The sequence below is a fragment of the Mandrillus leucophaeus genome, unplaced genomic scaffold (genome assembly GCF_000951045.1).
Source record: "Mandrillus leucophaeus isolate KB7577 unplaced genomic scaffold, Mleu.le_1.0 Scaffold211, whole genome shotgun sequence".
In the NCBI taxonomy this organism is placed as follows: domain Eukaryota; kingdom Metazoa; phylum Chordata; class Mammalia; order Primates; family Cercopithecidae; genus Mandrillus; species Mandrillus leucophaeus.
Window position 1 is genome coordinate 3,781,147 of NW_012102155.1, and position 13,950 is coordinate 3,795,096.

The following is a 13,950-nucleotide window of genomic DNA, read 5'->3' on the forward strand; positions in this document are numbered from 1 at the left end:
AAAAAAAAAAAAAAAAAAACCCCAACTAGAACTAACAAGTGACTTAGGCAAGGCTGTAGAGTAAAAGATAACCAACAAGAATTATATTTCTAAATACTAGCAATGAACAATTCAAAAATGAAATTAAAAACAAAATCATTTACAATAGTATCACATAGCTAAATACTTAGTAATAAACTTAAGAATAGATACACAGACCTGTGCACTAAACACTACAAAATATTGTTGATAGAAGTTAAAGAAGAACTAAGTTAATTGAGAGGTACACTATATTCATGAATTGGTACACTGTGTTCAATGCAGTCCCAATCAAAATCTTCTCAGGTTTTCTCATAGAAATTGACAGACTGGTTCTAAAATGTATATGGAAGTGCCAAAAACATAACCGCACACAAAAACTACAAAATCTGAACACAGGTACCTGATTTGTACTTGCTATAAAGCTACAATAATCAAAATAGTACAGTATTAGCGTAAGGATAGACATATAGATGAATGAAAGAGATTTGAGAATCTAGAAACAGTAATTCTTAACATAGTAATGTTTTTCAATTAATTTCTTATTTTGGACAATTGGTACATCCTATAGATCTTTTTCGCATGATTTAATGAAATGTAACATAGTTTTCTTTTTTTTGAACATTTTTGCTTTTATATTTGTTACCTTATCTGTTAATAAAAACACATAAATAAATAGGTTAGGTATTATTTATGTGGTAACTGAGTTTCAACAAAAGTGCTAAGGTAATTCAATGGGAAAAGAATAGTCTCTTCAAAAAGACCGGGCACGGTGGCTCACACCTGTAATCCCAGCACTTTGGGAGGCTGAGGCGAGCGGATCACGAGGTCAGGAGATCAAAACCGTCCTGGCTATCACACTGTGAAACCCCGTCTCTACTAAAAATACAAAAAAAAAAAAAAAAAAAAAAATTTGCCGGGCGTGGTGGCGGGCGCCTGTAGTTGCAGCTAGTCCGGAGACTGAGGCAGGAGGATGGTGTGAACCCGGGAGGCGGAGCTTCCAGTGAGCCGAGATCATGCCCTGCACTCCAGCCTGGGCGACAGAGCCAGACTCGCGGCATCTCAAAAAACAAAAAAAAAAAGTGCTAGAATAACAAATTTATTAAAAATGGATTGATGGATTGATGGTTTGTAGACCTAAACTTAAGTGCTTACCCCAGTAATTACCTACGTGGTGTATTGACTGCAAAGAAATAACACTTGTAAAGGTGGGTTGTGGAAATGTTTTTTTGTTTTTGTTTTGAGGTGGAGTTTCGCTCTTGTTGCCCAGGCTGGAGTATAATGGCACAATCTCGGCTCACTGCAACCTCTGCCTCCCGGGTTCAAGCGATTCTCCTGCCTCATCTCCCAAGTAGCTGGGACTACAGGCGCCTGCCACCACACCTGGATAATTTTTTGTATATTTAGTAGACACGGGGTTTCGCTGTATTGGCCAGACTGGTCTCGAATTCCGGACTTCAGGTGATCCACCCGGCTCGGCCTCCCGAAGTGCTGGGATTACAGGTGTGAGCCACTGTGCCCGGCCCGGAAGTGTTTTAAAACTTAATTGTAGTGGTGGTTTTTACAACTATACATTCACCAAGACTCATCAAACTGAATTTTAATTCATACCTCAGGTAAAGCTAAAATAAAATAATATATGCATATTATTTTCAAATTACAGCTGAAAGGTTAATAAAAACATCAGGCTGGGCATGGTGGCTCACACCTGTAATCCCAGCACTTTGGGAGGCCGAGGTGGACGGGTCACGAGGTCAGGAGTTCAAGACCAGCCTGGCCAATACAGTGAAATCCTGTCCCTACTAAAAATACAAAAAAAATAGCTGGGCGTGGTGGCAAGCACCTGTGATCCCAGCTCTCGGGAGACTAAGGCAGGAGAATCGCTTGAACCTGGGGAGGCCGAGGTTGCAATGAGCGGAGATTGTGCCTCTGCACTCCAGCCTGGGCAACGGAGCTAGACTCCCATCTCAGAAACAAACAAAACATCAGTTCATTACTGTATCTCACTTACCCCCATCCCCCTCACAACTTTGTCTTGTCCGATGTCATGCTTCAGGAAACCACTTTCAACTATTTAAGCTACTACTATGGTGTTTGCCACCTTATAATAATGGGGTATATTGCTCCGTCTTGGTCCACCAATATTTGACATTATTCATTAGCTGTCTCATACAATTTTAACGCTCATATCTTCTTTTGACTTATCATCCTATATTTAATCATTACTGGTTAAATCCACATTTAGTTATTTCATTATTCAGTGACCATATAGTAATAAAGCAAATGCTACATGGGGTTGTTTTTTTTCTGTTACAACTTTGTTGTTGTTTTTTAATTAATTGCTTCATCTTAGAAATTTGCTTAGTTACCATTGTGTCTGAATTTGTCTTTCAATGAGCTTCAGTCCATCTTTGCAGTAAGTCTCATATGTGATAATTAGTTTAGTTATTTTCCTATAATAGCCTTTGTAGCGCCTTCAGTATTTCTGATTTAATCTTGATTGCTTGCTGCGTCTGTTTCACAGCTGTTATCTCAAGACTCCTTTTTGTCCTCATCCTGGAAATTCCCTACACCTGCTTCCTGTGTTGAAGCCTTGATTCCTATGCCCCATACCTTCATGGTGACTACCTCATTCTATAGGAGCTTATCCTCTCGTGGCATCTTGAAGAGAGATAACTAGGAGGTAAATGTTTTGAGATTTTACATACCTGAATATGTGTTATTCTGCTCCTACAATTATGTGATATTTTAAGTGAGTGTAGAATGCTAGATTGAAAATCATTTTTACCCAGATATTGCTCTGGTATCTTCCAGCTTTCAGTTTTGCTATTTAGAGTTCTAAGTGCCTGTTTCCTCATTTTTTATTTTTTATTTTTTATTTTTCTCTCTGGAAGTGATTAATCACTTCTGGTGTTCTGAAATTTTATAGTATGGTATCTTGGTGTGTGTCATTTATCTATTGTGCTGTGTACTCCATAAGTCCCTGCTGCTTACAGATTTACATTTTTCTATTCTTGGAAGTATCCTTGCCTTTTTTGATAGTTCCCTCCCCTTTGTTTTCATTATTCTCTCTGGAACTCCTACTAGGCAGATATTGGACTTCCTACATTGCTTTTCTAAATTTTTACCTTTCCCTCCTCTTACTCATCCCTTTCTTTTTATTCTGCCTTCTGGAAAATTGCCTTAACTTTAACTTCAAACGTTCGTGGAATTTTTTTTTTTTTTTTTCAGTTCTTATTCCCTGGTCTTATTGGTTCCTCTGCATAAGGATGCAATCTTTTATCTTTAATTACAGTTTCTTTGACATTTTCCTCTGTGCCATCATTCTGTTTCTCACCACTTCTGTTTCATTTTGGTCTCAATCTTTAATATTGGAGACATTCCTCAAATGCATGAAGATCCTCGGTGGTCATTCATATTTAAAAGATACGAAAAGCTGACCGAAAGCCCTGGATATGAAGTCAGAGCTCTTGTCTATTGGTAAACTCCGCTATAGGAAATCTTCGTATCACCATTTTTCTCTAGGTTAGTTTTGTTTTCTCTAGTTTTGAATCCTTTCCAGAGGAAATCTATAGTCTTCTCTGTGGGGGCTGCTTATGTTTTAGAGAAATATTGAAGAAAGGGACTTTGGGTCTCATTAGAGTTGCACATAATCTTTCGGTTTTAGTCATATCTACTTCATCCATATCTACTTCTGTATCTGTTGAAGTCCAAAGCATCTTGAGTTTAGTTTTTCCAGAAATTATGCCTTCTGATTTCTGCATGATTGGGAAGTCACTGAGTACACCAACTGGAGTTGGAGACCTGGAATTCCAGTAGTTCCAGGAACCTCCTAGTCCTGAACTTTATGGGGTTTCATGAGAATTGGCTGGGTTCTTTAGGCACTTAAATTTAACATTTCTCACCTCTGGTGAGTTTTTTTTTCCCCCCTGTCTTTGTATATTATGGTTTAGGGTTACAGTTTTCCAGCTTCATCAAAGAAAGAGTTTCTCTCATTCTCCTTATTTAGAAATGATTGGTGACTTTACTCAGATATTTTAAGATCAGAAGTATATGCTACCCCTCTTTTATAAACTATTCTGCAGCTATTCCTTCACGACTTTGCTACATCTTGGTGATCTTTTCGTGTCACTACCTACAAGTCTATGTCATTGATATTAATGGCTGTATAGTAGTCCATAAAATACTTTATTATAATTTATGAAATCTCCCTATTGATGAAGATTTTGGTGGTTTGTAGTTTTTGCTTTCATGAATATTGTTGCGATGAATATTGTTTGGCTTACTTTTGGGTGAATTTTTACAAAGAGATCCGTATAATAAGTTCCCAGTAGTGAGGTTACCTAATGTAAGAATAAGTGCATTTAAAATTCGAATCATATTGTCAGACTGTTTCCCAGAAAGTTTACATTCCTACCAACAATCTGAGAGGGCTATCTTTGCAGTTACTAGGTTTCATCAAACTTGTTTTTTTCAATATGATAAGTTTAGAAATGGGGATATATTTTTGTTTTTATTTGCATTTTTAAGTATTTTCTTAGGTTGGTTGGCTATTTAAACTTCTTTTCCTGAAAACTTTGTATGTATAGCCTTTTAAAATTCTTATTGACTTGACTAAACTATTTGTAAATTACAGAAATTAGCCCTTTGTCATATGTGTGTTGCAGGTGCTTTCCCAGTTTGCCAGTGGTCTTTCATTTTGGTTTATGGTACTATTGCTAGACCAGAATCTTTGACTTTTATTTAGTGAGATTTACCCATCTTTTTCTGTGTGGCGTCTTGGTATTATAGCATTAATATATAAACTATAGTTTCTTTTTTTGTTTGTTTTTTTTTGAGATGGAGTCTCACTGTGTCGCCCAGGCTGGAGTGCAGTGACCCAGTCTCCACTCACTGCAACCTCCGCCTCCTCGTTTCAAGTGATCCTCCTGCCTCAGCCTCCTGAGTAGCTGGGATTACAGGCACTTGCCACCACTGCCAGCTGATTTTTGTATTTTTAGTAGAGACGGGGTTTCACCATGTTGGCCAGGCTGGTGTCGAACTCCTGATCTCAGGTAATCTGCCTGCCTCAGCTTCCCAGAGTGCTGGGATTACAGGCATGAGCCACCACGCCCGGCCTATAGTTTTTCTTTATCTGAACAATAACTAATTATAAAATATAGTGGAAGAGAAAAACCTATTCAGAAAATTAACAAAAAGATCACTTATCTAGAAATAAACTTAAACCATAGCAGAGCTTATATGAAGAAATCTTTTAAAACTGAGCAAGGATTTGTTGGACAAGACAGCACTAATCTCAAAAGAAAATTTGATGAGTAAGTCTTATTCATAGTTTTTCCTCATCAAAAGACCGCATTAAGAAAATGAATAGACATGCCACAGAATGAGTTAAAAAAAAAAAAAAAAAAAAACAGAATTCCCAGCATTTACAAGGGATTGAGGATGTGTATCAGAATATATAAAGAACCTCTGAAGTCCAGGTGTGGTGGTTCACACCTGTAATCCCAGTGCTCTGGGAGGCCAGGGTGTGAGGATCACTTAAAGCTAGGAGTTCAAGACCAGCCTGGTAACATAGTGAGACAAGACTCTGTCCAATTACCAAAAAAAATAAGTTTTTTTTTTTTTAAGTTAGCTGGGCATGGAGGCATGTGCCTATAGTCCTAGCTATTCAGGAAGTTGAGGCTGTAGTAAGCTATGATCACACCACTGCACTGCAGCCTGGGTGACAAAGTGAGACCTTGTCTCTAAAAATAAAAAAAAAAATCCTCAGAAATTAACATTTTAAAAATTATGAACTACTTAATATAAAAACGGGCAAAAGACTCGAGCACACCTTTCACGGAAGATACACAAATGGCCAATAAAAACACGAAAAGATTTCCACCATCGTTATTAGTCATCAGTAAATGCAAATTAAAACCATGGTAAGATACCACTACAAATTCAAACCATCATGAGGTAACCCCACTAGAATAGCTGAAATAAAAGTGACTGATACTACTGAATAGTTATGATATAGACCAACTGGAACTCTAACTTATTACTGGTGGGAATATAAGAACTATTTCTTATAAAGTTAAACATAACATTTACCTTATGTGTCAGGAGGTTCCCAGAATTATCCCTAGGTTTCATGGTTTGCTAGGACAACTCACATAACCCAGCATGATGTCGTCCTCATGGCTCTATCACTTATTACAGTGAAAACACAGAGTTAGCAAAGGGAAAAGGTGAATGGAGCAAAATCCAGGGGAGACCAGGTACAGGCTTCCAACAGTCCTCTTCCACAGAGTCTCACAAGACACACTTAATTTCCCCAGCAAAGAGTTGTGACAATACTTGTGAAATCTAACCAGCCAGGGAAGTTTGCTAGAGACTGAGTGCTCAGGACTTTTACCAGTGTCTGATCATACCCTCTGCTCAGCGCACACCCAAATTCCAGACTCCCAAAGGAAAGCAGGTATTAAGCAGAAAGCATATTGTTATCATAAACACTTTAGACACATGGAGCTAGTCTTATCAGATGGGAATCAGGGTAGGAATCCTCCCAAAATCCAAGATCAAAGTTCCCAGACACCAAACCAGCCTTGCAAACAGGCTTTTTAAAGGATAAGCGTTTAAGAATAAACTCTTTTCTGCAAGTTTACAACCTAACATTTTGCTAAGTATAACAAAAATTGATGTAGGAATTTTGAAAGCCAATGCTGGAAACAGCCCACATGTTCAACAACTGGAAATTGTATAAACAAGCTGTAGTATATTTTGGAATACTACCTAAAAAGAACTAACCGCTAATACATTGAAACATAGATGAATCCCAACCTGGTGTGCTCTTCTCATTCTGTACCTGACAGTATGTTAACCAAAAGAAGCCAAATACAAAACTATACACTGAGATTCAATTTATGTAAAGTTAAGAATCAGCAAAACTAATCTATAATTTCAGAAACCAAAATGTGATTGCCTGGGGGCAGAGAGATAAAGTAATTGGAAAAGAGCATGACAGAATGTTCTAGGATAATAGAAATGTATATTATATGTCTTGTTTTGTGCAGTGGTTACATGGGTGTAAAAAGTTGTCAAAAGTCATCAAACTTAATGCTTAAGATGTGCAGAGTTCATTGTATGTTAATTATAGTTCAATTTGAAAAATTACTGAGAAACATTGAAAAATAGGTAAGTGAAAATGCATACTTGGATAGGAAAAACATCTTGTAAAGATGTCAGTTCTCCCTGTTCTCAAAATACCAAGAAGTTTTGCCTTGATTTTTGTTTTTCAATTTAGCAAAATATTCAAAAGTTTATCTGGAATGATAAGCCAAGTTTAATAAGACTGTGAAGGGACTTTACAGAAGATACTTGGGCTGAATTTAAAGGATGAGTATGATTAAAATGGCAATAAATGTGAATATGAGGTAGAAGATCGTGGACCATATTTACAAAGGCAAAAAAAAATTGTAAAGGGTAAAGATTGATCTAGTAAGGTTAGAGCTTGGAGTGTGGGGAAAAATAAGGACAGAGCACAGTTGTAATGGTTGAGGCTTTGAGTCAGGGCTGTATTGTATAGTTACTAGAGATTCACAATATTGTCTTAATTGAGTAATGGTGTAATTAGATATATGTTTTAGATAGCCAATTCTAGTGACACTGTGGATAATTAAGTGGGTAGGGGAAAAATTGGTTGCTTTGTGCTTTCAGGGTCTCTTGCCTTAGTTCATACTGTCCACTTAACCTGTTGCACTCTCTCATTCTGTACCTGTCAGAAATCTTTTTCATTCATTAAGCCTCCCCTAAACGGACACACAGGCTCGTTTTCTCCTAAAATTACCACATTCTGCCTTGTAATTGTTAGATAATAAGGTCTTTCAACTTCATTTATATACTTGTATGAATGTTTTTCTCCCCGTTTCCTTTTCATCACCCATCCCTTTGCTTCAGCTGCTAGTGTCTTATAGATGGTAATTGCTTAATGAATGCTTGTGAATTAGAGATCAGTCCTGCATATGAGAACTCTTTTTAGGGTCTAGTAGTGATAGAGAAGATTGAAAAAAAAAAGTGATGAATTTGAGGGTGATTTAAGGGGTGGAAGTGATGTCATGCAAGAGAGGAGTTGAAAGCACCAAAGGTTTTAACCTTGGAGATTGAGAAACTGGTGATGTCATGAAGAATGCATTCCACATTTGAATAATGAGCAGAGTAAGAGGTATCAACAAATGAAACCATTAAAGGAGGCCATAAAAACAACAGAGATCATTTCAACATTCTATTAAGGAAATTTGGGGGAACACACTTTAATTAAATAATAACATCAGTATTTCTTTACCTTTGTAACTTTTACCTTTTAATTATGAAGATGTTTTAAGATGAAATATAAAATGTGAACCTGAGAACTTTTTAACATTTAACATGGATATACATATCCATGTTTAGAATGTTCTCGTGTATTATTGCATGATTTTGTCATAAATGCCCTACTAGGAAGAGAAAGGTCAGAGATTGTGTGTGTGTCTCTATATGTGTGTGTATTTGTGTGTTTTGTCCTGGCAAAAAGACAAACTGAGAGAACAGAAGAACAAAAGAGCAGTACTGAAAATAGCTAGATTAAAGGTTGTTTCTCTGTCACCACACACCAGATATGGAGAGTAGTAAAAGCAGACAGATGGACAGTTCTATTAGTTTTGGAGTATGTGAATAGAGAAACATTCTGTTCCTTTTATTCAGAAAAGGAATTTCTAGACTAAATTACTGGTATCAGCAATAAGTTTCATATTCTGACCAAAGAAACATTATTATTATTTTTTTTTACCCTAGGGATAATGACTCATGCTGTTCTCAGAATTTTGCTTTTGTGGAAACTAAAATGCAGTCATAAATGCGGCACTGTTATTTGGATCTTAGTGCTGATGATACTATTGTGAGTAGACTAGTGATGGGCAAGAACACTAGTATTATCAACCCAGTTGTAACAAAGAAGCCAAGCACATCTTAATTAGCTGATTCTAGATGGGAAGGTAGATTTTTTAAACAAATTAGCTAATTGTTATAATTCTGTGAATTATGCAATATAAATAGGACCCATAATGTTATTTTTTTAATACTTTGTTATTTTGAGGGGTTTGTGTCAGAAGTTAAATTTCTAACTTCCCATATTGACAGTGGAGATAATTGAACATATTTTCTCTGCCTTTTTTTCTTATGTTCCTCAAAATTAGTTTAAGTCTACTAAATTATAGTCACATAGACCATAAAGCAACTATCAAATAGAGCATATCAGCTAGATGATGAAGTTGAAAGGTTATATTCTAGTTTTATTTTAATTTTTAAAGTCTTATAATTTAAGAAATAGAGGTTTGAATGTCTTCTTTATATACCATAGTACTAGATGCTCTCACTCTGAATTTTTACCGTGTCAGGATACTCCATCACATATTTATCTCTAATTATAATTATTGGACACATATACAAAATGTCCAATTTTGTGTCCAAAAAAAAGCTTTTTATCATTGAAAAAGCATTAATGACTTATGTTAAATAGCCAGTTTAAAAGTTTTTGTCAGTTGATAAATTTTATAAAAGAAGCATTTTAATTTATTAAATCATTGTAAGTAATTTATTGTTTAACTGTATGCCTTCGATGGTTAACTAATGTCATACAGAGCATCAGTGAATAAGAGTGGCAGTATTGGCTAGGTGCTGTGGCTCACACCTCTAATCCCAGCACTTTGAAAGTCAGAGGCAGAAGGATCATTAGAGCCCAGGAGTTCAAGATCAGCCTGGGCAACATGGCGAGACCCCATCTCTGCATTAAAAAAAAAAAAAAAATTAGTTGGGCGTGGTAGCACACACAGGTAGTCCTAGCTCCTAGCTACTTGTGAAGCTGAGGCAGGAGAATTGCTTGAGTCTGGGGCTGGGGTGGGGAGGGGGTTGAGGCTGTAGTGAGCCATGATCATAACACTGTACTCCTGAGAGAGACCCTGTCTCAAAAAAAAAAAAAAAAAAAGGTAATATTCTACTCACTGATCATGTATGTTGCTGCTTTTACACAGTTATACCCATTTCAGTTTGTTCTCCTTGCTTGCTTTTTAAGGTATAGTAATTATAATTTCCAAGATACTTGGTACATTGAACTGTACGTAAGTATAAACAAACAGTAAATGTTTGAAAGGGAAAATAAAGACCACTTACTAATATTTCTTTTCCACTGTTGAATGGATTCTGAAGTATCTTGGCTCTATTGTGTTATCTAAAAGATGGATTTTTAAAAAATCTGTGCTTACATGACTTCACATTGTTGTTGCTTTCATTCATAGAACTTCTCTTCACATTTTAGCTAGGGGACGCTTGTGCTGAAATTAAGCTCTCACTGCACTTCTGGGAGATCTGAGTTTCTTTGCTTGCCAAAGTTATTTTGCATTACTTCAAGCTTTCCTGTTGTGAAATAGCCCTTTTGCCAGAGATCAAATACTGAAGGATGATAAATCACTATTAAAGTTGGTCAATAATTGCTTGCAATGGACATTTTCATTATTACTAACGTAATACTAGAATATTTTGTTATTGCCAGAAAATGGGGCATATGGCAAGCAATTACATCAGAATATAAAGTTATTGTTTGGTCTTTATCATTTAAAAAGCATTGTTATTTAAATCAAATTTCTACTGTATATCATGTATATCATCTACTGTATATCATGCAATGTTGTAACATCCCAGATGGACTTGGGGTGTATTCACTTAAAAAAATACAATATCTTAAATTCATTAGAGTATAGTTGGAAGAAAGTGTATTATTTTTGCAAGAAGCTGTTTATGGGTTTATCTGATTAATTTATGTAGAGCCAGGAAAAAGTTGTTTTGACCAATAAATTTGGCATTTGAAATGAGCAAGTTAAGAATAGACATTAAGTGATCACCTTAAGTGCAATAAAATTTCAGTGCACTATACATTCTGTGCTTTATTTCTATTGGTGAGAATACCAGTAATACATAAATATGGTATTAGACGAAAGAATAAGAGATTACAATAATAGCTCCTAAGAAAGGAAATCAGTTCAAGGACATAGGCTGAGGTTGTGATGTGGACAAAAAGATAATAGCAAGGATAGATAAATAACTAGACAAAAATGTCAGGGACCTAAGTATTTATATGGCAAACAAGGATACTCAGTACATCTAGAGCCAGACTTTTTCCAGTGTCTAATTCTTGTTGTGTATTAAATACTTTGTGAACTAAAATATATTTTATGACACTGTGTTAACTGATACATAATTATGTAATGGAAGCCATTAGGGCCTGTGTCTTGGCAGGAATGAAACTAAAAGCAAGGTCCTTCTAGTATTTTTGGTAGAAGATTATTGGCTAGTGCCTATTTTCACAGCACATACTACTAAAATTAGAAGGACGACAAGACGAGCATTGCCCCTCCCTGTGCAAAATTGATACACACATTCAAGAAGTGCTCCATATTTTTAATCTGGATTCACGTACCAGCAGGCTGTTTTCCTGCTGCAAAGCAAATTGGTGGAGTCCATTTACACCTCCTCCTTAGCCCGTCAGTATTGGCAGTTATCACCACCACAATCACAGCAGCACAGTCCAGACCGTGTCATTTGATTTTGAAAATATTGTCCTTGCAACAGCCAGTTAGGACAGTGATATATTAATATCTGCTTTGCTTATTATTTGTGCCTCGGAGTATGTAATCATAGTCACAGATACCATAGCTACAATTTTATGACACTTGGTCTCAGGAAATAGAGAACTCTACAGAAGACAGTAGACCATGATGAAGCTTTATCATTAGTCCCTGGTTCTCTCCCCTCCAGATCACTTTGGCCTTCTGACAGACAGTACAGATAAATCTGTTAAGTTTGGAATGTTGAATTGGTCAAAAATGAAAGTAATAGTCCAGAGCAAAAAAGACCTTCTGTGAAACATATGTGGATGCAATTAGGTGAATATATTGTATCTGCTGGTGTCCCCAACGTTGATAGCTCTATTTATTGGACCAGCCTAGACTGAAAATCTTCTGTGTAGGCATTTTGGTGGGGATTCTTTCACCTCTGTGGATACCAACTGTTATGTTTAAGGAAGATAGAACCAAGAAACCTGTAGCTAACCCAAGTTTCACTTTATGATGGCAGCACTGTAAAAGTTTGGTATGAAAGACTCATCTCTTCTTCATTCTCAAGACAATAGGGCTAATCAGTGAGATGCAGGCAAGTTTTAACTTATCTAAATACTAAAGAGTATCACTTTCTGGGATAGTACTTGAATACAAGTCCCTGTGGTGACTAAATTATGTCCTCACCCCATGATATAAGGAAATAAGATAGCCATTGATTTTTGATGAAGAAACACTGGGGGAACAGCGTGTGGCAACTGTTTTCCACTCTCACCCATAGTAGTGGAAAGACTTGAAAGAAAGCTATTGAGGTATTCAGAGCCACAGAAAGGCTGATTAAGTCATTGAGCTATACTAGAAAGAAACATAAAAACAAAAGAGGAGAAGCCATTTGATAAACTTCAGGGGGAGAAGTTCTAATCCCTGATGACTTACAGAAACATCTTGCCTTCAGCTTCTTACAGATGTTTAAAAGGATCAGGTCAAGTGATTTGAAAGACATATTGCTCGTGTTATCCTTTTCTAGATTGTATAGAAATAAACCATTTTTCCTCTGCTCTCACACGACAACAATCAACACAGGAGACTTCTGTGACCACTGGTCGCCAAGAAGTATATGGGGATTTCTCCTCACCAACAACCAGTCAGTTGATTCTGCCGCAGCTTCTTCAATAGACAGCAGTTGAGTATCCTGTAATTCAATTCAGTTCTGATACTATCTGCCTGGAGATAGCATCAGATCCCATAGGTTGAGGGCTCAGTCACAAGACTGCCATCCATTTAGACAGTCATAAGCCTCAGGTTTTACTTGTGCTTCTGACTGACTAGCTATAAATCAGGGTTCCCATGACCCCCTCCTTGGGTTTGATTAATTTGCTAGAGCAGCTCATAGAACTCAGGGAAATACATTCTTCGGTTTATTATAAAGAATATGACAAAAGATACAGATGAAGAAGATGCATAGGGCAGGGCTTGTGGGAAGGGGTGTGGAGCTTCCCTGCCTTCTGTGGGCACGCCACCTTCCAGGAACCTCCACTTGTTCAGCTATCCAGAAGGTCCTCGAACTCAGTCCTTTTTGGATTTTTATGGAAACTTCATTAAGTAGCATGATTGATTAAATAATTGGCCATTGGTGATCTGCTTAACCTTCAGCCCCTCTCTCCTCTGAGGAGGTGGTGAGGGGGGAGGGGTGGAGGTAGGGGTGGGACTAAAAGCCCCAATTCTTTAATCTTGCCTTGGTTTTTCTGGTAACCAACCCTCATCCTGAAGCAATCTAGGGGCTGCCAGCCACCAGTCAACTTATTAGCATACAGAAAGACACTTTACACTTTGGAGATTCCAAGGAATTTAGGAGTTGTGTGCCAGGAGAGAGGACAGATACCAAATGCATATTTCACAATATGACATAGATGTTCTTAATTTAATTAAGATGTTAATCTAGATATTCTTAAACTCTTAATGAACTCAACAAGCTGGGCCCTGGATAATGTACCCTTTTGTTTCATTTTCTTTAGATCCACAAGCAGCCAGGAAACAACTATTTTATATGTCAGCCAAGTCCGGAATGGTGTTAGCTTCATTATGGCAACAAAGAGTGAAGTTACTTTTGGTGAAGCCCTGGGCTTTTGGAAGAAAAAGGGAGGAGAGGTGGTTTTAACATTGACTTTAAGTTGAAAAGTAGAGCCCTTTTATAGTTTTTTTTTTTTAAATGAATTCATCAATCAACAATGGAACAGTGTGTGGTTAGCATCATCTTTGAAGTTCCAAGTCATAGAGGGATTTTCTTCCTGAAGTATGTGGGATGTGA

General features: G+C 36.9%; 1 protein-coding gene across 1 annotated transcript in view; it reads left to right on the forward strand.

Annotated features, from left to right (window-relative positions):
• The window catches only part of PIK3CA (phosphatidylinositol-4,5-bisphosphate 3-kinase, catalytic subunit alpha), an 87,958-nt gene that overhangs the window by 23,291 nt on the left and 50,717 nt on the right, over nucleotides 1-13,950 (forward strand). The window lies entirely within an intron of this gene.